The following is a 27,977-nucleotide window of genomic DNA, read 5'->3' on the forward strand; positions in this document are numbered from 1 at the left end:
ATTTGGTTCCAATTACATTTTTATCTTTAGGCTGGGGAACTAATGTCCAAGTATTATTTTTCTCAATTTGTCCTAATTCTTCTTCCATTGCTTTAATCCAAAATTTATCTTCACATGCCTCATTGATAGATGATGGTTCAATTTGAGAAATAAGACATACCTCTTCATTTGCCAATCTTCCTCTTGTCATAACTCCTTTAAATTTGTTTCCAATAATCTGATCTTCAGAATGATTCAATCTTACATACCGGGGTGTCTTAGTTTGTTGTTGTTCTTCAATTGCTGTGGAATCCTCTGATGATACCGAAGTAACTGGATCTTCATTCTGTACCGGTGGATTCGGTATAGGTTCATTTGTCACAATTTCTGTTGTCGGTTCAGAGTCTATGTACCTTGAAGTTCCTCTGAATTGTTCATCAATCTTTACATTTGTACTCTCAACAATTTTCTGCAATCTCTTAGATGAATAACCAAGAAATATTCCTTCATCACTTCTAGGATCAAATTTTCCAATATACTCATCTCTTCTAATATAACATTTACTTCCAAAAATTCTGAAATACTTAAGAGTAGGAGTATTACCAAACCATAATTCATGAGGGGTCTTACCAGTTTCACCTTTGATGTGAACTTTGTTGAATGTATAGACAGCAGTGCTAACTGCCTCTCTATAATACACATGTGGTAGATTTGCTTCTGATAACATACTTCTTGCTGCATCCAAGATAGTTCTATTTTTCCTTTCAACAACTCCATTCTGTTGTGGTGTCCGAGGTGCTGATAACTATATTTTGATTCCATTCACTTCACAGAATGTATTAAAGTCCTTAGATGTGAATTCTCCTCCTTGATCTGATCTTAAACATTTGATTTTCTTATCGGTTTCATTTTCAACCATTGCTTTGAATAGTTTGAACTTTCCAAGTGCTTCTGATTTTTCTCTGAGAAAAGTAACCCAACACATTCTAGAATAATCATTAATAATTAGCATGAAATATCTATCACCTTGTAAGCTTCTAGTTCTAACTAGACCACATAAATCAGTGTGAATTAAATCAAGAGCATTATTGGATTTTTCTGGAATACTTTTGAAACTAGCTCTAACTTGTTTTCCAAATTGACATTCCTTACAAATTGAATTCTGAGGTTTCACAATTTTAGGTAGATCTCTAACTGCTTTAGAAGTACTAATTTTTACCATGCAATCAAAGTTTACATGACATAGTCTCTTATGCCATAACCAACTTTCATCTATATGTGCAATTAAGCATGCCTTTTCACTGTTATTCAAATGAAAGATATTGCCTCTAGTCCGATTACCAGTTGCAATTTCCAAACCAGTTCTATTCATGATTTTACATTTTCCATTTTTAAATTGTAACTGAAATCCCTTCTCAACTAATTGACCAACACTTAAAAGATTATGCTTTAATCCTTCAACATAGTAGACATTGTCAGTGTTATGCTTACCATCAAGAGATATTGAACCCTTACCTTTGATTGAATAGGCTTTGTCATCTCCAAATCTTACTAAACCTCCATTGTATTCTTGAAAGCTCAAAAATTTACCTTTGTCTCCAATCATATGATGTGAGCATCCTGAATCAATGATCCATTCATCCTTTGCTTCAAGTTTAGCTGCTAGGGCTTGTTCTACCGGTTGAGCAGTAGGTGCCAGTTGATCTTCTGTTATAGCAACAAAAACCCATCCATTGTCTGTTGGATCCTCATCAGAATCATCAGTCACACCTTCATCAACAATGTAACAAGATTTGTCTTTGTTCTTCTTAAATCTGTATCTCTGATATTCAGGATTAGGCTTGTATGTTCTTCTAGCTTCTTCTCTTATTCTAGCATGTCTATCAGGGCATCTTGAGGCCATATGACCAATCTTATTGTAGTTAAAACATTTAAAGGGTTCTTTACCTTCATACTTACCTCCAATTGGACCTTTTGGCATTTTTCTTGCAAATAATACTTCAAGCTCTTCAAGCTCTTCATTCTCCTTTCTGGATTCTTCAAGTTCTCTTGCATAAAAGGCTCTCCAGGCTGATTTGTCAAATGATGGAGTAGATGATGTTGATGCTTTAAAGGCCAAATCTGTCTTTATAGTAGCAACAGGACCAAATTCCTCAGTTTAAAAGGCTGAAAGTTTTCCAATCAATGTATCCCTAGTTACTGATGTATTAGGCATTATTCTCAACTCATTTATAGCAGTAACCTTCATTTTATATGCCGGTGGCAAACCTCTTAATATTTTTGAAACAATTTCATCCTCACTCAAAGTTCCTCCACAACATTTAATACCCAAAACAATTTCATTTACTCTTTCCATAAAAGCAGAAATCCTTTCATCTTCTTCCATTTTCAGATGTTCATACTTGACTTGAAAGCTTTCAAGTTTTGCAATCTTGACTATGGAATCTCCTTCATTCAGTGTTTCCAAATGATCCCAAATAGCTTTAGTAGTAGACCTATTTGATAATCCCATGATTTGTTGATCTGATAATGTGCTCAAAAGTGCTTCTCTTGCTTTGCAATCATTCTCTTCATCTTTAGCTAAGGTAGTTGGAGCAGTCTGACCAGCTACAACAGCAGTATAACCATTCTTTGTAACTTCCTAGATGTCTTTATCAATGCAATTCAGATGTGTCTCCATTCTGATCTTCCATATCCCATAGTTGGTTCCATCAAGCTTAGGACTGTCCTTCTTGAAATAATTAGTAGACATTGGATCTCCTCAAGTTGTTAAACTTCTGCAAAAGAGGACTAAGCTCTGATACCAATTGTTTGGTCCTGGAGACAATTGAGGTCCTGGAGACAATTGAGAGGGGGGGGGGGTGTGAATCAGTTGTCTAATAAATTCAAACCAAAAACTAATTAACCAACTTAATGCTTAATATCGATAAACCAGTTAAGTATGTCGGTAGACAGTGTTAACAGTAAATTGCTATACCAGTAAGGATTAATGCATGAAACATAAACACAAAGTCATCCATAACACATAACACCAATATTTGTACGTGGAAACCCTGTAAGGGGAAAAACCACGGTAACAAGGACAAAAGGGCCTTAGGGTGGATTATAATGCATTGTACTTTTGACATGTGTCTTCTTGTCTTGAGGTTTATTTTGCTCCTTTATGTTATAAAAGGAAATTCAAGGCCAAGAAGAAGGATTCTGAAATTTTGTTTAGTATGTACTAGGATAGCTTTGAAACAATATTATGATAGTTAGTCTTTTACAGGTTTATTGAGCACACCAATCTATCATGAATGTATCAATTTTATTCTAAAAATCAATGAAGAGGACATTCATTTTTCTTGCTCATATCTTTTATATTGTGTTGTGTGAGTTGTTATATTAGTGACATGTTCAACTTGTATTCTCTAATGGAGAATGTGTATGTCTTGATAGGTTTCATTTCAAGTAAAATGAATTAAATTCTATCTTGAATGCTACAACATTTGTGTGAGAGGTATTGTGAGGAAGTTGTGAATACATTCTTAGTCTGAGCATTTTAAGCAAGTCTTGAATGTTTAGTATTGTATTTTAATGCTGATACTATGACATTGTCTGTCTTTAGGCCTTTTATTTTACTCTGTATTTCCCTTGAATAGGCACTGGTCATACTTTTTTAAGTTTTGGATTATTTCAACATTCTTATTTCACCTTCTATATTTAATTTTTCAATTTTTCTGCATTAGGAGTAGAATAGGCTAGGGCCATATTTAAATGCAAGCAAAGTGATACAAGCTAAGGTTCAAGCTCGAATTTGTAGTATATCATACTTTTCCTTGGTATATTTTCATTGAAAGCATTTGCTATACACTGTAATGTATGTTCATTTAAAGTTAAAATGTTGTAAAACATTGCAATAGGGTCACCCACCTAGGTCCTATACAGCCTAAAGAGCAGAAGATTATAGCCTTTGTGTTGAATCTTGTTTGTTGGCCAAAACCATTCCTAGATCTGTTTATGAGTCAGTGGCCATTTCTCTAGGATTTAGGATCTGTTGATTTGGGAACGAACAGGGTTCATCAAAATGTGAAGGGTGGTGAAAATAGGCAATCCACAAGTTAGGCTATGAATCCACTTATTTACACACCTCGTATTAAAAGGGAGAGTGAACCCAAGAGAACAAACCTCAATTATATTAGGAAGAGGGTTGTAAACTGATTGGATTCTACTCACCCTTTTGATTAGTTGAGAATGCAATTGAAATGATGTAATTTGGAAGCTAGTTCTAGGATAAATAGTGGGGATTTTACATCAAATAACATAAAAAACAAGCTACAAGTACAATACATGTAGACACGGAGCTAAAAATGAGTATAAGGGATAGAGAGATACATGTGGCAATGAATTCGGCTCAAAAGTGCAAGACTGAGAGGCAAATATCAACTTGATCCTCCAGTTAGATGCGGATAAACAAGAAACTTTTAGAATCAAAGTGTTTATCAGAACCTATTCCCAAAAGATCATCAAAAATTTGTGGGACCAAGAGAAAATTATTGACTTGGTCCTCCATTTTTTTCTCTTGCAAAATGTCATTTTTGGTCATTGTCGAATTCTCTCCTGGAATCTTCATCCGTGGCTCCTAAATTTGTCGCCTGCACACAAAAAGAAGGGAAATGGTTTTGTTGATAAGCGTGTTCCTCAATTAAACCCTAGGTTTGGAATTATCCCTTGAATTGAAGTTGAAATTGAACATGAACTTGAACTTGAAATGGAATTGTCCAAATTGGAAAAGATTGCCTTTTGAGGGCAAGGCTAAATCTCAATTGAAATGCTTGAATGGGAACTTGATACCTTGATGAACCTTTCTTTGAAGTCTTCATGCATAGGTTGATAATGTTACATGGAATTTATACATAATGTCTTGGTCATGGATGTCATTATGAATGCTTGAAATCTGAACTTGACCTCCCCTTCATTGCCTTGATGATGCTTGATTGCTTTCTCGCTTGAATTTGCTAAAGTGCAATTATACTCCAACTTGAGATATCTTGAGTTTACAAAATGAGGGGGTTAAATTTTATTTTATACTTAACTACATCAAATTGAAATTCTAAGGTAGGCCAACATGAAGAATCTTTTCTCACCTTTGAAATGTGACTGTTGTGGGGTGCAAATTTGGGCCCCTTTTGGGAGGACTGTTGCACCTAGGGTATCTTGGTCCTGTCAATTAGGGCTCAAATTCAAATAGTGTCCCATATGGGTGCAATAGATGCATAATTTAGATGGGTGTGAGTAGAATTAAAGTAGAATGAAGGCACACAAGGCCATAACATAGAAGTGAGGCCTAGGTGATGATGAAATTGTATATGGATATAATTTAAGATGCTACAACTTTTTTGATAGGATGGTTGATATTATGTCATGGTTCACTCTTGATTCCAATATAGAGTTTTGGCATGATATGGTTATTCAATATGTTCATATGGAGTATGTTATCTCCTAGGAGGAGATAGTTAGACCATGTTGTCATGTTTATGTTCCTAATTCTATGGTTGAATCTTTGACATTTATCTTGGTAGTTCTTTTTGTATTACGTACATGATTATTTACTTGATTACTACATGATGGTGCTATATTTCATTCGGAGTTTGACACGAATTGATTGGTTATAGGTACTAATGGATACTTGGAGACATAGGCGATGTTGGTATTCTCTTGTGATTAGAGACATGTTTTGAGACAATTGATGGTCTTAGTAGGAAGATTGAAAAGAAATCACCTAGTATGGACTTGAGAGGAGATTGTTATTAGTGTGAGTCATGATGGTTTTTTTGGAAATATGATGGATTTGGTTAAGTTTTGTCATTGATGTCAACACTGTATCCCAGTTGGATATGGTTTTGTAATCCCGGTTAGATTTGGTGTTTGTCTTGGTTTTGGCTGTGATTCTGATCCAATATGATTAGATCCTTGGATTTGGTTTTGGATGATTATTCAGGTTTTCTACATGCTTGTCATATTCTATTGGTTCAAGATTTTGTGCTTTGGAAGCTATCGCTTATGTTCCCGATTGATGTACTGGTTAGCTTTACTGGTTAATGATAGTTGATGATTTGGTTAAGTGATTTTGGTTTGGCTTATAGAAATGGTTTCTTATCGTGTTGAAGGTGTTCTTGATCATGTTCTGATTTTTTGGTGGCTTTGCATTGGTTGGCGTGCTGATTTGGTGGCCCTATTTGGATCCAGTTGATTATTCTATGTAATTGCATTAAGGGTTTCTATCGATTGGTTAAACGTGTTGGATATTGGCCTTAGTGTGATTTCTTTCAGATGTAATTGTTTAGTAATTTGAATTAGGTCCATGCTATGTAATGTAAATCATAATATTAGTCTAATAATATCATGTGATGTAATTTTTGTATTTATGGGTTTATAGGTTTAGGGTTTAGCTGACCTTATCATTAAGGTTGATGAATTGTATTTATAGGTGACTTATTCATGTAATCTCAGGATCGATGGTTATGTCTGCAGTATTAGAGAAAGCTTTATGTGCTAACAATGATATATCATTAAGCAAAAGGTTGTGAAGGATTTGGTGTTGCAAGGTAGACATTTGTGCTTAACTAGAACTGTATCAAGCATTAGGAGGTGCTACTTCCACAGTTCATTCTTTTTGGATTGTAGTCCAATCTATTTGTAAGTCAGTGAGACTTCCCTTTTGTGATGAGCAATGCATTCTAGGCGGTTGGCCTAATTGCTAGTGCAATCCCCATTATAATTAGTTCACATACTGCTGCAGAAGTATTATCTAATTATGGGTATGGTTTCCCATCATGGTTTTTCCCTTTATTGGGTTTTCCACATCAAAATATTGATGTTGTGTGTACTGTGCTTTCATGCTTTATCTTTTATTGTGTTGGTTTCTTTTTTCTCTAGTGTAAAGTTTATAATCTGCATTAACTATTATACTTGTAAGAAAACTAATTCACCCCCCCTCTTAGTTTTCTCATGGTATCAGAACTATCTAACAATTGGTATCAGGGCTCTTGGTCCTCTTTGTATAAGCTTAATCAGTTGAGGATATCCAATGGAATCAACATCAAATTCTACATGTAATCCATACCAGAAGGAGAGTCCTAGATTTGATGGTACAAATTACAAAATATGGAAGGAGCGAATGAAGATTCATCTGAGATGTCTTGGAGCTAAAGTTTGGGAGATAGTGGAGAAAGGGTATATACCTAATGATCCTAATTCTGGAACACCGACACTTGCTGATGAATAGAAGAGAGATGGAAATGATGTCAAAGCAAAAGAAGCATTGTTAAATTCCCTATCTGATGAGAAGATATTCAATGTCATAGAGTTGGAGAATGCAAAGTAGATCTAGCTTAAGCTTGAAACTCTTTATGAAGGCAACCAAGTAGTAAAGATTGCAAAAATTGAAGGTTTTTGGGTGAGATATGAAACTTTGAAGATGGAAGAAGATGAGAAGATAAGTTCTTTCATGGATAGAGTGAATGATATTTTCATGGGATTCAAATGCTGCGGTGGATCAGTCAATGAGGATGAGGTTGTGTCAAAGATTCTGAGAGTTCTGCCTCCAACTTACAAGATGAAAGCTACTACAATTAATGACCTTCGAACAATGTCAAGTACCCCTATTACCAGAGATACATTACTTGGGAAATTGATCGCTTTTGAGCTTGAGGAACTTGGAGATCAGAGTGCTACTAAGACATAAACTGCATTTAAATTATCTATCTCCGGTAAGCAGAAGATATATTGGAAAGAGTTATATGCCAAAGATTTGGAAGACATTGAGAGACAAGACAAAGAACTTGAAGAGTTGGAGGCCCTAATTGCTAGAAGAATCCCTAAAGGACCGATTGGAAGTAAGTATGAAGGAAAATTACCTTTTAAATGTTTTTCATGCAATAAGATTGGTCATTTTGCTTCTAGATGTCCTGAAAGAGATGCTAGGAATAATGAAATATTTATGAGGAATTATAAGCCTAATCTAGAATATCAGATCAAACCTAGATTTAGAAGGAATAATTATAAATCATGTTACTATGTTGGTGATGATGATGACGAAATTGTAAGTGGATTCGGTAATGGAAGCTCCAATAAAGATTGGGTTTTTATTGCTATCAAGGATGATTCTCCGGAACCTGTCATTGATACAAATCATACTGAGGAGAAGGATTTAGCTACTAAAATTGAAGAGAAGGATGAATGGGTTATAGATAATGGTTGCTCACATCATATGACCGGTGACAAGAGGAAATTCCTAACTCTGCAAGAATTTGATGGTGGACTAGTCAGATTTGGAGGCAACAAGGCATGCAGGATCAAAGGCAAAGGAACAATATCCCTGAATGGTAAGACTAATACTGATAATGTTTATTATGCTGAAGGATTGAAGCATAATATTTTGAGTGTAGGTCAGGTGGTGGATATAAGATTTCATTTGCAATTTAAAGATGGAAAATGCAAGATTATCAATAAATCTGGATTGGAGATTGCATTCGGAACTCAGACCAACGGAAATATCTTTCATTTGAACTCCGGTGAGAAGGTCTGCTTGATTGCTCAGATTGATGAAAGCTAGTTATGACATAAGAGGATGTGTTATTTAAATTTTGATTGCATAGTGAAGATCAATTCAACACAAGCTGTCAAAGATTTGCCCAAGATTATTAAACCTCATAATCCGATATGTAGAGAATGTCAAATGGGAAAGAAAGTTATAACTTCCTTCAAAAGCATACATGATAGATCTAATGAAATTCTTTATCTTATTCATACTGATATGTGTGGATTGACAAGAAATAAAAATTTTCAAGGTGATAGATACTTTATGTTGATTATTGATGACTATTCTAGAATGATGTGGGTTGCATTTTTGAGAGAAAAATCAGAAGCTCTTGAGAAATTCAAAAATTGCAAAGCTATGGTTGAGATAGAAATAGGATTGAAGATAAATTGTTTAAGATCAAATCAAGGTGGTGAGTTTACATCTGGTGAGTTCAACAACTTTGGTGAGAAAAATGGAATCAGAAGACAATTTTCTGCACCTAGAACCCCACAACAAAATGGAATAGTGGAAAGGAAGATCAAAACTATCTTGGATGCTACAAGGAAAATGATGATGGAAGCTAAGTTACCTCATATCTACTGGAGAGAAGCTGTCAATACTGCGGTATACACTTTCAATGGAATACACATGTCTCCTTATGAATTATGGTTTGGTCGTACTCCTATTGTCGGATATTTTAGAATTTTTGGAATTAAATGCTATATTAGTAGAGATGATGCACTAGGGAAATTTGATCCTAGAAGTGATGAAGGAATATTTTCGGGTTATTCTACTAAGAGAAAAGAGTACAAATGTTATAACAAAATATTGAATAGAATTATGGAAAGCATAAATGTCAAGGTGGATGAGCAAGGTAATAATCAGATCAGATCATATGACTATGGATCAGAAGATGAATTTGTCAGATCAGAACCAACAGTGCAAGAATCAATTCTAAACACTGATCCAATTGCTCTGGTAACATCAGAAAATTCCACAGTGACTATTGAAGAGAAGAAAGAATTAGAAAGTCAAGACAATCCCAAGCCCCCCAAGTATGTGAAGCTAAATCATTCTGAAGATCATATCATTGGAGATAAAAGGAAAGGTGTGACGACAAGAAGAAGGCTAGCTACTGAAGAAGTATGTTTAATTTCTCACATTGAACCAAAATATTTTATTGAATAAAGTAAAGTTGAGATTTGGATAAAAGCAATAGAAGAGGAACTAAATCAGATAAAAAAGAATAAGACTTGGGAATTGGTTCCTAGGCCTAAAGATAAAAATGTTATTGGAGCTAAATGGGTTTTTAGGAATAAATTAAATGAGGAAGGTCAAGTTGTGAGAAATAAAGCTAGATTGGTTTGCAAAGGTTATTCACAGGAAGAAGGAGTTGATTATGATGAAACTTATGCTCCGGTTGCAAGAATTGAAGCGGTAAGACTATTTCTTGCCTATGCTGCACACAAGAACTACAAGGTATATCAGATGGATGTCAAATGTGCATTTCTAAATGGAGATCTTGAAGAAGAAGTCTACATTGAGCAACCTGATGGATTTTCTTAATCAGAAGACAAGGACATGGTTTGCAGATTGAAGAAAGCTTTATATGGATTGAAACAAGTCCCTAGAGCATGGTATGCTAGATTAGATAAATATCTTTCTAAGCTTGGTTTTAGAAAAGGTGATGCTGATAGTAACTTATATTATAATATTGAGCATGATGACACACTGATCATTGAAGTCTTTGTGGATGGTATCATTTTTGGAGGAGAAGAAAGTTTAGGCATGAAATTTGTTGATCATATGAAGAATGAATTGGAAATGTCTATGATTGGAGAGATGAAATTTTTCTTAGGTTTATAGATTACTTAGTCTGATAAAGGTATTTTAATTTGTCAAACTAAGTATGACAAGGAATTGCTTAAGAAATTTGGACTTGAAAATTCTAAACATGTTGGTACTCCTATGATAACCGGTTGCAAATTGTCAAAGGATGATGAATCTCCTAGAGTAAATCCAAGTAGATACAAATCAATGATTGGCGGATTAATGTACTTAACTCAGACTAGACCTGATATAAGGAATGTTGTTTGTATTTTTTCTATATTTCAGTCAGATCCTAGAGGAACTCATGATATTGCTATTAAAAGGATATTCAGATATTTGGTAGGTACACCAGATTATGGGTTATGGTATCCAAATGATGATGATTCCAGACTATGTGCCTATACAGAATTTGATTGGGCAAGAGATGTGGATGACCAAAAGAGAACTTCAAGTGGTGCATTCTTTCTTAGGAAGAAATTGGTTTCATGGCTTAGCAAGAAACAATCATGCACTTCATTGTCTACTGCTGAAGCTGAATATATAGCTACTGCAACTAACTGTACTCATATTTTATGGATGAAACAAATGTTGAAGGATATAAGGATAAGTTATGATGAGCCTATTGTTATTCACTATAGTAATACTACTGCTATTGATATGTCAAATAATCTGATATTTCATTCCAAATCAAAACTCATTTCTGTAAGGTATAATTTCTTGAAAGAAAAGGGTGAAGCAAAGGAAGTCAGATTGGTTTATGTGCCGACTAAGGAACATATTGCAGATATATTAACACAACCATTGCCTAAAGATACTTTTGAATATCTTAGAGATCAGATAAGGGTCGCCACCCCTCTGAAAGAGACTTAGAGATGCAGGGATGCATCAATCTAGTAAGCTTATCAGACATATTTTTTGATTCGGGTTGATGAGATGATGTTGCTGCTCAGGGGGAGTAGTCAGCTGTTCAGTTCAGTATTTTTGTTTGGTGGTACCCATCCTTTATCATTGATATCAAAGGGGGAGAAGGGGTTCATGTGAAAATTAGGTAATCTAAGGGGGATATTACAAATCAGTCTTTGGGAGATTGTTGGTATTCCTTGGCACTTGGATGGTTTTCACATTCAGCGTTGCCATCAATGCCAAAGGGGGAGATTGTTGGCAATATGCTAGATTTGGTTAAGTGTTGTCATTTATGTCAACACTATATCCCAATTGAATATGGTTCTGCTATCCCGGTTGGACCTATCCCGATTAGACTTGATGTTTGTCTTGGTTTTAGCTATGAATTTGATTTGGTATGATCAGATCCTTGGATTTGGTTTTGGATGGTTATTTAGGTTGGCTTTTTATATTCTATTGGTTCATGATTTGGTGCTCCAGAAGCTATCGCTAATGTTCCCAGTTGATATTTCTTGGTACCGGTTAGCTTTAGCGATTGGTGATACTTGATGATTTGGTTAAGTGATTTTGGTCCGGCTTATGGAAATGGTTTCTTATCATGTTGAAGGTGTTCTTGATCATGTTATAATTGTTTTGTGGTCCTATTTGGATCCAATTGATTATTCTGTGTTATTGCACCAAGGGTTTCTATCGGTTGATGAAATGTGTTGGATATTGGTCTTAGCATGATTTCCAGTAGATGTAATTGTTTGGGAATTTGAATTAGGTCCATGCTATGTAATGCAAATCATAATATTGGTCCAGTGATATCATGTGATGTAATTTTTGTAATTATAGCTTAACTAGAATTGTATCAAGCATTAAGAGATGCTACTTCCACAGTTCATTCTTTCTAGATTGTAGTTCAATCTTTTTGTAAGTTAGTAAGACTTCCCTTTTGTGATGAGCAGTGCGTTCTAGTCAGGTGGTTTGATTGCAAGTGAAATCCCCATTGTAATTATTTTGCATATTGCTGCAGAAGTATTATCTGATTGTGGGTAGGGTTTTCAACTATGGTTTTTCCATTTATCAATTTTTCCACATCAAAATATTGGTGTTGTGTGTACTATGCTTTCATTATTTATCTTTCATTGTGTTGGTTTCTTGGTGCTCTGGTATAAAGTTTATAATCTGCATTAACTATTATACTTGTAAGAAACTGATTCACCCCCCCTCTCAGTTTTCTCTTGGTATCAGAACTGTCTAATAGGCTTGAATATCTTGATGAGAATTCTCATTCCCCACTCTTTCTCTTCTCAGAGGTTTAGTACTTGAGAGGGATTTCCCATTGTTCCTTTAAGGTGAATTATGTTTATGCTTGTCTTTCATAGATATGGATAGATGGTTAGTTCTAGAGGATTTAGTTTGAGAGATGTTTGGCATTGGTTATCTCCTTGTGTATTAGAGATGTTATTATGATGGAATTCCTTGATGGTTAGGTTTAGGAGATGGTTTATTGGGCTTATTACCTAGGATTGGGAATGGTATTGGTTTGATATTCTTGGTTATGAGAGGCTTACAACAATGTTAAATATATGATACATATGTTTTTTTGGTCTAAGAGACTACATAGGTTTGGGTGTTGTTATGGCTTTTCATTTGGGGTTTTATCGAGGAGATCATACTTGACACAATTGGTGTTTAGAGGTTTATGTATAAGGACATGCTATAGGTTTTGATTTGGAATGTTTCTCTTTGGTCTTGGTTATCTTATTAGAAGTTTGGTTTCACATTACATTAGATTTGAGTTTGTTTGGAGTTATGTGATCACTAGCTTGTGTTCATGTATTTTCATGTGGGAGATGGTATGGAGGTTCTTTTATCTCTTTCTTTTGTTGGTTTTGGAGAACATGGGGTAGTTATAGATACTTGTGGCGAAAGTTATACTTGAAGGTTACTGGTTTACATGTTTTACATATTGATGTGGATGTTCCTAAAACTACATAGTTATGGTTACACTTTCTATGTGATGCTATCAATGGATTTATTTTAGATTTGACATTACCTATGAAGTTAAAGTTTCTAGGTGTGTATGTGATAGGTATGACACTTGGAGCTTGTGAGTGTATGTTATGGGTTGTATATTCTAATGATATGAGATTCACTTGATATATTTTGTATACCTTAGAGGTATATATAGTTGATGTGTTAGAACTTGTTGTGGGTGCTATTTGAGCTATGGTTATTGGTTCTTGATAGCTACCAATACATATTGATACGTTTGGATTGAGTGTGTTGTACTTGGATATTAGTTGAGATATGTCTTATCATTCATTTTGACAGATTGTGTGACTCTCTTTGGATGGCCTCCTATGTCCAATGATAGTGAAATGGTGGAGGGTGAGAGCATTCATGTATGAGATGGTGGTCACTTTGTTTCTTGATGCAGGTATTTTGATGGATCACATGACACACTTGGATTCCATGATGGTATACGTGGCTAGGGGGATTGTTCCCTTGTTCACGTTGTGGTTACTTATTTCCCCTTATTCAATTTATACAACAAGTGGGAGAATGTTGGGAAAATTGGTATTGTACACCTTGCATGATAATATTTATAATTGTAATATTAAAAATTTTATGTGAGTTACACATGGACATGCAAAGTGTAGAGATTTCCTTGGAATATTTTTGAGGCCACTTGATGAGTTGTCTTGTAATATTGGGATATTATTGTAGCATCCTAAAATTGTGACACTTGCAATTTCGACTGCATTTTTGTCTTCACGACGGCGACGCAACACGCAACCTGAATGGAGACCCCAAAACTTGCTCACGACACTGAAAACTGCATTTTTCAAGCACCCTGGCCTGAACCTCCTTGCACCCTGCTGTCCCGGGAGGTGGGACCAGAGCGCCCAGCGCCCTGGTCCTTCAGGACCAGGGCACCCAGTGCCCTGGTCCCTAGGTCCTATTTTGGGCCCGGTCTCTTTTGGACTTCGGGTCTTTATGTTTGCAAATTGGAAAATTATCTTTCCTGGTCGGCCTAAGGTCGGGAAAATCAGTCTATCAGCCCTAATGGACAAGTATATAAATGACATTTTCCTCTTTCATTCGATATGATGGAAAAGGCGTGGAAATTATACTCAAGCATTCAAGCATTCCTTTAAGCAATTGATCATTTCAAGTCTCCATTCAAGGCTAAGTGTTGCATTCAAGACAAGGATTCAACCATTGAAGAGGAGATCACATACAACATACTACTACAACATACAACATACAACATCTAAACCTTCGCACATAAGGATACAAACATCCTTAGAACAAGGTATTAGTACTTGTTTTACAGTCATTTACATTTACAGCACTTGCTCATTTCTTGGTTAATTCCAAAACCAGGGTTTGACCTAAAGGCAAACCCCTAATCCCTAACCCCCCAATCGTCTTTTCTTTTCTGTGTGTAGGTTGTAGGTATGTGGCTGAAATTGAAGATCTGGAATCCTTGTGCAGAGATGAATAGATCCCCCTTCGTTTCGCGGATTTTTCGGAGGACCGTGGTGCCGGGCGCCATCGTCCCGACAACTTTTGCTCAAATTTGCAGGACAACGCCGTATCGACATTTTACTACTAATTCCAGGTCCGCAGCTTCATCCTATATCCCTAACTCAGTTTATAAGCGAATCTTTCTCACTTTCTATGCATGCTTAACTTAATTCTTCTATCAACATTCTTTACAAAAGAGGGTAGCCTTGCTGTCATAACCCTTGAAATTCATTTAGCATCCAATCTTGCATTGTGTGGGATTGGATCTTGTGGGTTTCAACCCCTCTTTTGAATGTAAAGTCTCTCCCCTAAGTGAAAACCATCGAATCCTAGCGAACCTCCCTTCTCTCTCCTCGGAGTTGGAAGAGGGGAGTGCAACTAGGGTTCGATCGCGATTTTCTGCTTTACATTTTGGTGAACCCGACGTGAACATCCTTTCTGATTTTTCATGCTTAGATCTGAAAAAAAAATTGATTACATTTTCATGTTTGATCTTTTGCAAAATTTTAGAGGTGATTGCATAAAAACCCTAAATTTTCTTTTTAGTAATTAAACTTGTGAAATGTTTAATTGTTAATGCTTGTTTCAGATCTGCCCTTCTATTACAAATTATCAATTCATATTTGTGCTTTAACTATGAAAATTAAGTGGTTAAGTGTCAAAACCCTAATTTTTGAAACCCTCTTGATTCAACCTTTGTCCGACAATTTCACTGATCAAAACATCTCCAAATCAGCTGTAACTTTGGATTCCGCAATAAAATCACAATATCTTTCATCCCTGAAAATTTGGAAAAAAGTTGCGAGGACTGTGGCGCCGAGCGCCATCGTCCCCGACATTTATTCCGAAACTTCGGGAGCAAGATCTTACTGTATTTTCCTGCTAAAATCCAGAATTTTGGCTGATTTTATCAATTTTAACACCTTCAAAATTACAGTCAAAGTTGGTCTTGTGATTGCTTGGATTAAGGCTTTTAAACATTCAAAAATCATTGAAACTGAAATTTTGTGTCAAAATTGTGTTCTTACTGTCCTAAATCTGAAAAGTGTGTTTGCATTCATTCGAAATTTCAGTGCTTTATTCAAATTCTTGCATTTTGTGACTTTTGAAATTAAGTGCTTAATTACAACAACTTTAATTTCCGCTTTCAAAATTGAATTTTGCATGAAATTGAGTCAACTTTTGAATTTCAAAATTTGCATTGCTCTTGGCATTCCCTCTAAAATCATAACATTCAAAATTTCAGTTTCCCTCTTTTTTTCAAAATTCAAATTTTTGCATTTTTCGACAATCTTGGTAGGGTTCAATTTTGAGATTGCAACTTTAATTTGGCCTACCTACAGATTGTAAAATCACTCAATTTTTTCAGATTAGCTTTAAAATCATCATACCTTTCATCCCTGCAAATTTCGAAAAAAGTTGCAAGGACCGTGTTGCACTCCGAGCGCCACGGTCCCGGACATTTTTTCCGAAATTTCGGGAGACTGTCGTGATTGCATTTAACAGCTTAAATCCAGAAGATTGGCTGATTTTACTGAAAATTGCTACCTCTAAATTCAAAACTTTCTCTCTCTCTCTAGTGCATGAGTTTTACAACAATAAGCCCTACCTACACTATTCCCGTTAGACGAATCCATAGAATTAAGTCTTTCCAAGGTTTAACTACTGAGGAGATGGAACCTAATTTGAATAGCCTTTTTAACGAGGACATGGGTAATTCCTCTAATCCTCCTAATGATGAAGAAGCTCTCCATGAGGTTTCTGTAGAACAACTTTCGAAATTGGATAACCAATTTGACGATTTTCGATAATGGATGTCTCAAGAATACCCTGATAGTCAAGCTCTTCCTTTAATTGAGGGTCTAAAATGTATGCTTCAAAGTGATAAGAATGGAATTGATATTTTGCGTGGTATTGCACACATCGTGGATTCGAATGTGATGCCTATGAAGAGTTGTGCTGAAAATTTAGGTTATACACAACCTCCTACACAAGTCAATCATTCTATTCCTTTGATGACTTCTATTGCTAGCATACCTACCTTTACATCAAACATAATGGCTACTTCTACACAAGACATTCCTCCTATGATCACTAGTCATGGGGGCAACCCTTCTTCTTCAATTAACCCTCTTCCTTCATTTAATCCGACTTCTTCATACATTCCTTCAATGAGTGTTCCTATTACATCTCCACAAATGAACATGATGCAAGGGGGCAATTCGTTTAACCATTCCATTCCTCCTTGTAGTGTTCCTCCTGTCCAATCATCTCCTATGACTAATTATCATAGAGTCCCACCACCTTACTCTCTACCTTCTTTCAATAACATAACACCTCCATCTCAATCTAACACATCTAATATGAATTATTCGACTGAAGCGACCATTAACAATCTTGCACAAACTGTCTCTTCTTTACAGCAACAAATTGCTTCTATGAACCAATCTAAGTTTAGTGTGCCCACATTTGATGTTGCGAGCCCACTTTCTCTTGACATTGTTCGAGCTATCCCTCCTAAACATGTTGAAATCCCGCATTTGGAGCTTTATAATGGTAAGGGTGATCCTCTAACACATGTTAAGACTTTTCAAACAATATGTACTGATTTTGCTTATGACCAAAGGTTGCTTGCAAAACTGTTCACTAGAACATTAAGAGACAAAGCCCTACAATGGTATTGCTCATTGCCTTCCTATTCTATTACTTCTTTCGAACAACTTGCAAATGCTTTCATTCAACAATTTCAAAACAATATAAGTCCTAAAGTTACTTTGATTGATTTAATGCATTGTAAACAAGGTGTTAAAGAAAAAGTGACTGATTTCATTGGTAGATATAAGCATTTGTATGCTCAAATTTCTTTTCCTGTGCTTGACAATGATATTCAAAGAATCTTTATTTCTAATTTACAAAAAGATATTCGAGACAAACTTCTGTTTTCTGAGTTTACTTCTTTCCAACAGTTGTGTGCAACTCTTCACAATTATCAACTGACTATGAGTCAAATGGAACAATCACATCCTATGGCTCCGAGTGATAAGGGTGATAGTAGTCAACAACCATTTGGGAAGTTTAAACCGAACAGAGAGTCCGTTAAATTCAATGAAAACATCATCAACAACAATGTGAATGTAGCATCAGGTGTGCCTCCTATTTCTAAGTTTTTCAAGAAAGAAAGAAAGTATACTCCTTTGAATGAATCATTGCATAGTATTATGAATAAGTTATTGGAACAAAATGTGCTTACTCTTCCTCCTATAAGACAAATTGATCCTGCAAAGATTACTTCACCTTATTTTGATAACAAATCTTTTTGTCAATTTCATCGTCAGCCTGGGCATGATACTGAAAAATGTTTTTCTTTAAAGGGTAAAATTCAAGATTTGATTGATAATAATACTATCTCTGTTTCTAGAGTGAATGATAAAAGCAACACATTTGTAGCTCCTCCTAACCAAAATCTTCAGATTTTCACTGATCCATTACCTTCTCATACCTCTAATGCAATTGAGGCTAATGATTCCTCTCTCTCATCTGATGGTCTTGTGTCTATGACTCCGAATGTGATTAACTTTGTAGAGCAGCAAGAAAACCCTAAAGAACCTTCCATCACATTTGATTCCAGTGAAACCATTAGGGCACCTGATGGTCCTTTATACATAGTTGCAAAAGTCAAGAATACACCTTGCCGTGGAGTGCTTATTGATCCTTCGTGCATGATTAATGTTATTACTGAAGAATTTCTTTTTACTTTGCAATTGAATCAAGTGATATATGACAAAACAGATGTGATTGTGAAACTATTTGATGCATTTTCTTCTCCTGCAATTGGTTCTATTACATTGCCTATTGAGGTCCATAACAAATCCCTTGATGTGAACTTTGCTATTATTCCTTCATCCGAACAATTTCGTGTGAAGCTTGGCTATCCTTGGCTATCTTCCATGAAAGCTATTGCTTCTCCTATTCATAAGTGTTTGAAATTTTCCCATAATGGTGAAGTTGTTACTGTCAATCATAGTCTCTTTAAACCAGCTGAAAGGACTTCTAGCGTTCCTATTGATTACTTTTGGCCTAAACAATTCCAATCTCTTCCTCCGCGAAGTGATCATCTTTTCAAATCTTATCAAAAGTGGAAAACAGATATGATCCTATCTCTAAGTGAACCTAGAACACCTAAACTTGATATTCCTATCATTCTTGAGAAGGAAGTTCTTCCTTTGAAAGATAAAACGAATGTCTTTCCTCAAGAAGATTCCCAACCCATCCCTATGGATGTAACTATGTCTATGCCTAATAAACCTCCTAAAAGTAGACCTATCCCTCCTCGTCATGATGGACTTGGTCTCCTTCCTAAACCAAAAATTCCTCCTTTATATGGAGCAGTTCCTCCTTCATCCTTTTATAGAGAGAAGAGACCTTCCTCTTCTCCTATTATTCAACCTAAAAGACCACAACCTAAACACCCAAGTGATAAGGATGAGAACATTCCTCCTCCTCAATCTTCTCAACTTCCTACTAAGACTAGACGAAATCATTTTGCACGTGAACACCGACGACAGCGTCGTCTTAGGGCTCAAGCAGCTGCTTCTCAAACTTTACAATCTCCAAAAACACCTTCAACAAGCATTATTCCATTTTCTCCTTAGCCGGAAATTGAGCCTAAATCTCCTAAACATAGGATGCATGATGGTCTTGATCCTGTGTGAGTTAAAGATCCTATTTTTATAAATCTTGATGATGATATAGATGAAAATGTTATTCATGATGAAAATGTTACTTCTCTTGCTTCTGATAGTGAATATGAAATTGTTGATGTTGATAACCATTTATCTAACGAATTTTCTAAAGCACTTATCCTAGCTCCTAGACAAGAACAACGTGGCTTGGAACATGAACATAGCCCTTGTTTGGATCTTGTGATAGCTCCATCTGCTGTGTTGGATGTTCCTCCTCTAGCGTGCTCCCTGCCTTCCCGAAACATTGATCAGCAAGATCGGGGGGTAGATGACGTGTTAGACTAGTTACATTAGCATAGCAGATTCTCTCCTTCTCTCTTGTGTTACTTCTTCTATATGTTATTCTCATTCTTCTATTTGTTGTCCTTAGTGTTGTCTACTTGAGGACGATGCAAAGCATTGAGATCTCTCGATCTCTCTCATGTTGACTCAAAAGACACATGTGTTCCCTTCTTCTAGGTGACCTTCCTTGACTGGGGAATGAAGAACAATTATGCATACATACATATGATATACATGAATAATCATACAGCATACTGACCTCGAGGAAAGCGAAGTCACCTTGTGCTTTGTGTTTTGTGTCTATTATCCTTGGGCTTACCTTACACTTGGGGGCTAAATCCTTGCGATAACATGCTCCTTTCCTTTCTCATTTCTTATGTGTATTACTACATTAAAACAATCACCCCCGTTGAGGTGTGTGCGATCGCTTTAACGTAGGGGGGCATACACCCTGTCTATCCCTTCAGGATACATGAAAATTTCTTGGAGAACTCAGCTTTGCCTTGAAAATTTTCGGTATTTCTCTTGCATGACTCATAGTGAGGGAACCTTACTACTAACAGTCATGGTTCTCCCTCGTGATCTTCCCTTTTACTTTGTCAATCGAAGTCGTAAGATCCTTAGTCCACTGGGGGCTTGGTGTGTCTTGCCTCCTTGACGTGGTGAAAGTCTTTCAATATTGTTTCCTTGTACTTTACCGGAAGTATGAGCGTACGCTTATACTCCCGCTAAAGTGGGGGCTAAATGTAGCGTCCTAAAATTGCGACACTTGCAATTTCGACTGCATTTTTGTCTTCACGATGGCGACGCAACACGCAACCTGAATGGAGACCCCGAAACTTGCTCACAACACTGAAAACTGCATTTTTCAAGCACCCTGGCCTGAACCTCCTTGCACCTTGCTGTCCTGGGAGGTGGGACCAGAGCGCCCAGCGCCCTGGTCCTTCAGGACCAGGGCGCCCAGTGCCCTGGTCCTTGGGTCCTATTTTGGGCCTGGTCTCTTTTGGACTTCGGGTCTTTATGTTTACAAATTGGAAAATTATCTTTCCTGGTCGGCCTAAGGTCAGGAAAATCAGTCTATCAGCCCTAATGGACAAGTATATAAATGGCATTTTCCTCTTTCATTCGATATGATGGAAAAGGTGTGGAAATTATACTCAAGCATTCAAGCATTCAAGCATTCCTTCAAGAAATTGATCATTTCAAGTCTCCATTCAAGGCTAAGTGTTGCATTCAAGACAAGGATTCAACCATTGAAGAGGAGATCACATACAACATCTAAACCTTCACACATAAGGATACAAACATCCTTAGAACAAGGTATTAGTACTTGTTTTACAGTCATTTACATTTACAGCACTTGCTCATTTCTTGGTTAATTCCAAAACCGGGGTTTGACCTAAAGGCAAACCCCTAATCCCTAACCCCCCAATCGTCTTCGCTTTTCTGTGTGTAGGTTGCACGTAGGTGGCTGAAATTGACGATCTGGAATCCTTGTGCAGAGACGAACAGATCCCCCTTCATTTCGTGGATTTTTTGGAGGACCGTGGCACCGGGCGCCATCGTCCCGACAACTTTTGCTCAAATTTGTAGGACAGCGCCGTATCGACATTTTACTACTAATTCCAGGTCCGCAGCTTCATCCTATATCCCTAACTCAGTTTATAAGCGAATCTTTCTCACTTTCTATGCATGCTTAGCTTAATTCTTCTATCAACATTCTTTACAAAAGAGGGTAGCCTTGCTGTCATAACCCTTGAAATTCATTTAGCATCCAATCTTGCATTGTGTGGGATTGGATCTTGTGGGTTTCAACCCCTCTTTTGAATGTAAAGTCTCTCCCCTAAGTGAAAACCATCGAATCCTAGCGAACCTCCCTTCTCTCTCCTCGGAGTTGGAAGAGGGGAGTGCAACTAGGGTTCGATCGTGATTTTCCGCTTTACAATTATATTTTATTGATATTGGAGAAAGTAAATTTAATAAAGTGTAGACAATATTATAAATGGGCTCAATGGGGTAGTTAGCCCATGGTATTAGCACATGATTTTGATGTAATACCACTTGGTGGTTTTATGGGGGCTTTTGTCTATAAAAGTAACCACAATGGTAGTTGTTTGGGTTAGTTGGGTTTGCATTTGTTGAGGTTGGAAGCATGACATGGGATGCATGGTTACATGCTTGTTCACATAGAATGCTTGTTGATGACTAGGGTTTCAAAAGCTTTCATGGTTATATTTGTACTGTTGCATTACTGATAATAGATTCTTTTGGAGGCTAGATTTTCCTAGGATATATCTTGTATCATATTTGATGGGTATGTTGTCTATTCTTTGCATTTGGATTATAAGTGTTTATTTTCTTGATTTATCAATTGGGTTATGTGCAAATTGTCATGTGTATGGTTGCAAGTTTCCTTTCAATTTGGTGTTGTAGATTAATGATCCTAGTTTCTCACTTCAACATGGTATCAAATTGTGAGTTTTCTTGTATTTCCAATAGGTATTGAGTATTGTAATATTACTTCAAATTTTATGAATATTGCATATATTGAAAAAATATCGTGTTTAATTTATTACATCTACATTCAATGGTTGTGCATTTTGGATCCTTAAATGTGCTAATTTCATGGAGATGAATCTTACTACTTAGAAGAAAATGTTATAGCACTAAAGACCCAGCCATATTGGTGATAAGGGTCTTAGAGCTTAGAAAAATAAAAGCCTTGTAGAAGTGCTTGATGATTGTAATATAAAGTTTGAATATTTCAAACATTGCATATATGAAAAATAGAATTGTGTCCATTTTTTATCTAGTTCTCATAATTGTTCTGGGGTTTGGACTATATTCATTTAGAATTTTGATCCTATTAATGTTCATTTGACTTCAAAATATATATGTTTCATGTAATTTATTGATAACTATAGTAGAAGGACATTTTTTATATTTTGTTAGGAGTAAATTTGAAGTATTTAGTTTAAGGAGTTTAAAATTATTTAGTTGGAAATTAGATTGGTAGAAAGATTAAGTTTTTGAGGACTAATAATGGTGGTGATCTTTTTTTGGTAGAGACATAAGATAATAGGGTCAAATACCTATGTGTTGCATTTGGGATTTAAGAGGTCTAAATCAAATCATTGTGTTTATTTTAAAATTGATAATGGACAGATTTTTTATTATTACATTGTATGTTAATGATATGTTATTGTTGAAATGAAAATTCTTTGATTTATGACTTTATATATCTCAATTATCAACACATTTTGAGATGAAATATCTAGGTGCAAATAGGAACATTATATAAATAAAGATCAAATTATATTGATCCAATAGAAATATTTAATTAAGGTAAAGAAAGTGTGTGAACTTGATGTTGGAGAGATTCAACATGATAGCTTGTAAATACTTGGTAGTTCCTAGTTTGCAAGGAATTAATTATATGCAAAAGATTGTCCAAAATATCATATTAAGATGGAGGACATGAATAGAGTTCCATATGAAAGTGTTGACAATATTTTTATGTATGCCACGGTCTTTAGGAGACCAAAAATTACCTAAGAACTCACATTCCTAAGTCAATTAGAGACTAATCTTGGATGGGTACATTGGGATGTAGTTAAGAAAGTGTTTAGATACTTGTGGGGTACTTTTGAGTATTCCTAATGTTTTCATAGTTATCCAATTGAACCTCAACATTTAGTTTGTATTTGATATATATGGATTTAGATTGGGAAGGTTATATTGAAAATAAATTATCAACCAATTGATTTGTTCATGATGTTGGTGTTTCTATTAGTTGGATTAGTACAATATGTTATAGTCACTTTATTGGTGCTATAGAGCAAAGTACATGGTAGCTACACATGCTTGTAATGAAACTATTTTTCTTAGATGATTGTGTACAAATGTTGGTTTTGATGTAGTTTGATGATTACCATACGTATTGATATTAAAAGTGTTATTTTCCTAGAAAATAATCCTACTTTGCACACTAAAACATAGCACATTTATGTTTAGTTTCATTTTGTCTTTGATATGGTAGAAGATGGGAAAGTGAAATTGGAGAAGGTTGATGCTTTGACAAATGTTGAAGATGCATGATAAATCAAATGAGAATTGAGAAGTTTAGGTGGTGTTCTAGTTCCATGGGCTTCATGGCCTCAATAAATTTATTGTAGTTGTCTCTTGAAAGATCTTAGACAAGTGGGAGAATGTTGGGATTAAGGTGTCACAATCTCTGGAGTCCTAGAATTTATTATATGGTATCTATTTAATTATTTCCTATTTTTTAATTATCTTTATGGCATATCACTTTTTAGGACTTATCGATGGGGTGGCATCCTACATGGTAGGTGATGTGTATGACAAGTTTCTTATTTTCTAGGAAGTAGGCACAAAATTTACAAGGCCTATTTTGGTGGCCAATTGATGGACTTTATCATAAGTTGCTATGTCAAGATTATGATAGACTTTGAGAACTTGCTATCACATGTTAAGACAATGCAAGATTCATTATAACAATTGATATGTTAGGTTTAGTGAGTAAATAGAATATAGTAGTCTCACATGAGTTATGTGCATTGCAAGTTAAGGCCACAAAAAAATAGCATAACAATATATAAAAAATACTTTGCATTAATGCTATGAGATTTACACAATCCATGTTGTATTCTCTTAATTTTTTTCTGGATTCAATTGTGTAAGTATTTTTATCATCAATGTTTCGAATCACACTCTGTGATTCATCATCAGGATGTAAAAGAATTCCAAGGATATTTGAATCACAGAGTGTGATTCAAAATGTTGATGATAAAAAATACTTACACAATCGAATCCAGAAAAAAATTAAGAGAATACTTTGCATGTTGATGATTTTTCATAGTTTTATTGGTAGGTGGAGTTCAGTACCACAAATGTTATTCCTTCTATAGTTGCATGCATGCCATGTATGAGATGATGAGATATGGTATATTTGGATGCCCAACTTGGTCATCAATCAATGTATGCTATGTTAGTGTATTTTACATCACATGTTGTTGAATTGGGTAAGTGCAAGAAAATGGAGGACTAAAAAGAGTTCTTAAGGGGCAACTTTTTGTTTTTAAAATTAAAAAATATTGATCTTGGATGTAAAATTGAAGATAGTTACACTCAAAATTTGAAGATATCACAAGAACAAGAGTCGTAGTGCTCTAAATCTACTTTCTAAACTATAATTTTTATTTTTTATTTTTAATAAATGGTGGGTATTAAAGGGTTCAAATTGGAGGGCCACACATAGTGTTCCTATTTTTATCCAAAAATCAAACATACTATCTAGTGTGGACCCCTAAAATGTTAATTTTTTAGTATTTCAAAAATCACCTTGGAAATAAATTAGCCAACACCATGTAGTTTAGGCAAGATTTTTCCTACTATTTATTTAAACAAATATGTGATTTTTTCACTAATTTTCAAAATGGACACATCTTGAAAAATTAAAAAATGAGCATGTGGACTCCTAAATTTTATTAAAACTAATCAGAAATAATTTTTTTGAGTGTTTGTAGAACAAAGTCTAGTTTCTAAAAATATAATTTGTTTTAATTTTTAATGATTGAATAGAAAATTAGACCAAAAATAATATACATAGGTTTTGATAAAAATGGGAAAAATGGAGACACTAGCAAAAAAATTAAAGATAAAAAAATTAACATAAATGAAATGTAGAAAAAAGTACATGGTTAGTAAGCTAAGAAAGAGTTTAATGTTACTGTGGTTTTTTTAACTTGACATTGAAAGGCGATGAAACTTGATGGATAACACACTCAACATTATGTTATTTTTTGAAAATTTGCCAAAAATACCTCTCTATTCATTGCCATGTAACTCCAACCCTTTGGGTTGGATAACTACAACAAATCCAAGCTTAAGTGTTAGAAATTCCCAAGAAAAATAATAATGTGAATGTGCCTTACTGCATTCACATTATTGTTTATCTTGGGAATTCACATAATGCTAGTACATTTTGGTGTCAAAGAAAAAATATCATTTCTCCCTCACCTTCTCTTTCTCCCTCACACTCTCTACATATCCCTTCCTTTCCCTCCCTCTATCCTCTACTTCTCTTTGTCTCCCCTCTCCATATATCTACCTTCCTTTCTATCCATCTCTCTCACCCAATATTTCCATCTCTCTCTATCTATCTCTTTCTCTCTCTATTTCTCTCTTCATCCCTCCTCTCTACTTCTCTCTATCTATGCTCTTTGTCTCTCTCTACCTACCTCTCCCTTTAATTATATTACCCTATATGTGTCTCTCTCTACTTCCCTCTATCTCCCATCTCCAAACCCCTCTAACTATCTCTATGTCTATCCTACCCACCCTCCCTCTCTTTATCTCTTTATTTTTCTCTCTACCTCTCTCTCCCTCCTTACTCCCCTCTCTACTCTCTATCTCCCCTTTCCCTTTCACCCTCTCACACTAGGTCTCTCTTCCTTCCTACCTCCTCCTCACACTCCCCTCTCTCTCTCTACCTACCTCTGCCCACCTTCCTCTCTCCCCCTCTCTCAATCTCTCTCTACCTCTCGCTCCATCTTTCCTTCTCTACTCTCTATCTCCCTTTCCATATATCTCTCTCTCTACCTCTCCCTCTATTCATCCCACACTACCTATCTCTCTAAATCTCTATCCCTCCCTCCTTTCCTCTCTACTCTATATCTCCCCTCTCCATCTATTTACATATCTATCCCTCTATCCCTTCCACCCTTCAACCCTTCTCCCCCTTCCTTGCTACACAGACATGTGCACTCTCTCGAGCCTTATTCCTTCTTTACTTGTCTCTATATTGTTGGCATTTGCATGAAGATTACATTAATGAAATGTTATATTGTCATTGATGTCAATTAATCGGTAATGATATTGTTACAATGTTGTTTTATAACCGGGTAGTGAAGGGAACTATAACCAGTAGGTGAGTTTGTGGAGTGAACGGATATTTCTAAGCATTGGAGAGTTGAACCGGTAAACCCTACCTATTGATTTGATAAATCCTAACCGATTAAGTTTGTTATATTGGTTGTATTGGTTTATGATATGATAATGAGCGGTAATGATTATGATATGTATGTTGGTATTATGGATGTGTTGCATTGGTTTTGTCATTGATGTCAACACTTATCATTCTCAAGATCTACATTGTTGATTTGGCACTATGGTTATATTGGTTTATTGTTGAATCGACACATTGTGTTTACTGGCAAGGTCAACGACTTATGTGTAGTCACCAGTATATGCTCACCGATAGGTTATATGGTTTACTGGTACTATGATGACTTGTTATCATCTGGAGATCACTTGATTATGTCGAAGACATGGTTTGGATACTTGGTTTTGGTGTTTTGGTTATTGGTCTAAACGGGTTGACATATTTGTTGTTACCGCCAGATAGGTCTAGGTTATGGATTGGTATATGTTATCTATTCCAGATCAACACAACACGTTATGGAGATGATTTATTATTGGTTATTGTATTGAGGCCGACATCTTGTCAAGGCTTATTTTGCAATTGATTTGAATGTAATATTCTTAGTGAGTTGACCTTAGTATTTGATCTTAGGTTTTGTATAAATGTAAAATCTTATTTGTGAGATAAATGCATGGTCATGGTATGGTATTGTAACATGGTATGTGTGAATATTGAAGATCATATGAGCAAATCATAGAGAAAAACAAGCAGACATCATTTGAAGGTTAAAGGAAGGTTTAAAGGTACTTATCAGAACTTAAACCGGTACTGAATCCAACATTGCAGATGCACTTTGAAGCAATACATTATTCTAGGATTTAACCATCCTATTGTAGTCAGTGTGAATCCCATTATTGAGTAGTGTGCTCTAGGCGGTTGGCCTTTCTGCATGTGCAGACCCCATTTGTATACACATACTATCTGCAGTAGTATCATCTGATTGTGGGTAAGGTTTCCCACTGTGGTTTTTCCCCTTACAGGGTTTCCACATCAAAAATATATGTGCTATGTGTTGTGGATATTGTTTCTCTTTCTCTTTCATGCATTAAGTTTCATCGGTATTGATATACACTATTAATCTATTTAACCAAAATTAAGATTGGTTTACCGGTATCAAGTATTAAGTTGAATTAATTTATAATTGGGTTAAAAT

The sequence above is a fragment of the Cryptomeria japonica genome, chromosome 9 (genome assembly GCF_030272615.1).
Source record: "Cryptomeria japonica chromosome 9, Sugi_1.0, whole genome shotgun sequence".
Classification (NCBI taxonomy): domain Eukaryota; kingdom Viridiplantae; phylum Streptophyta; class Pinopsida; order Cupressales; family Cupressaceae; genus Cryptomeria; species Cryptomeria japonica.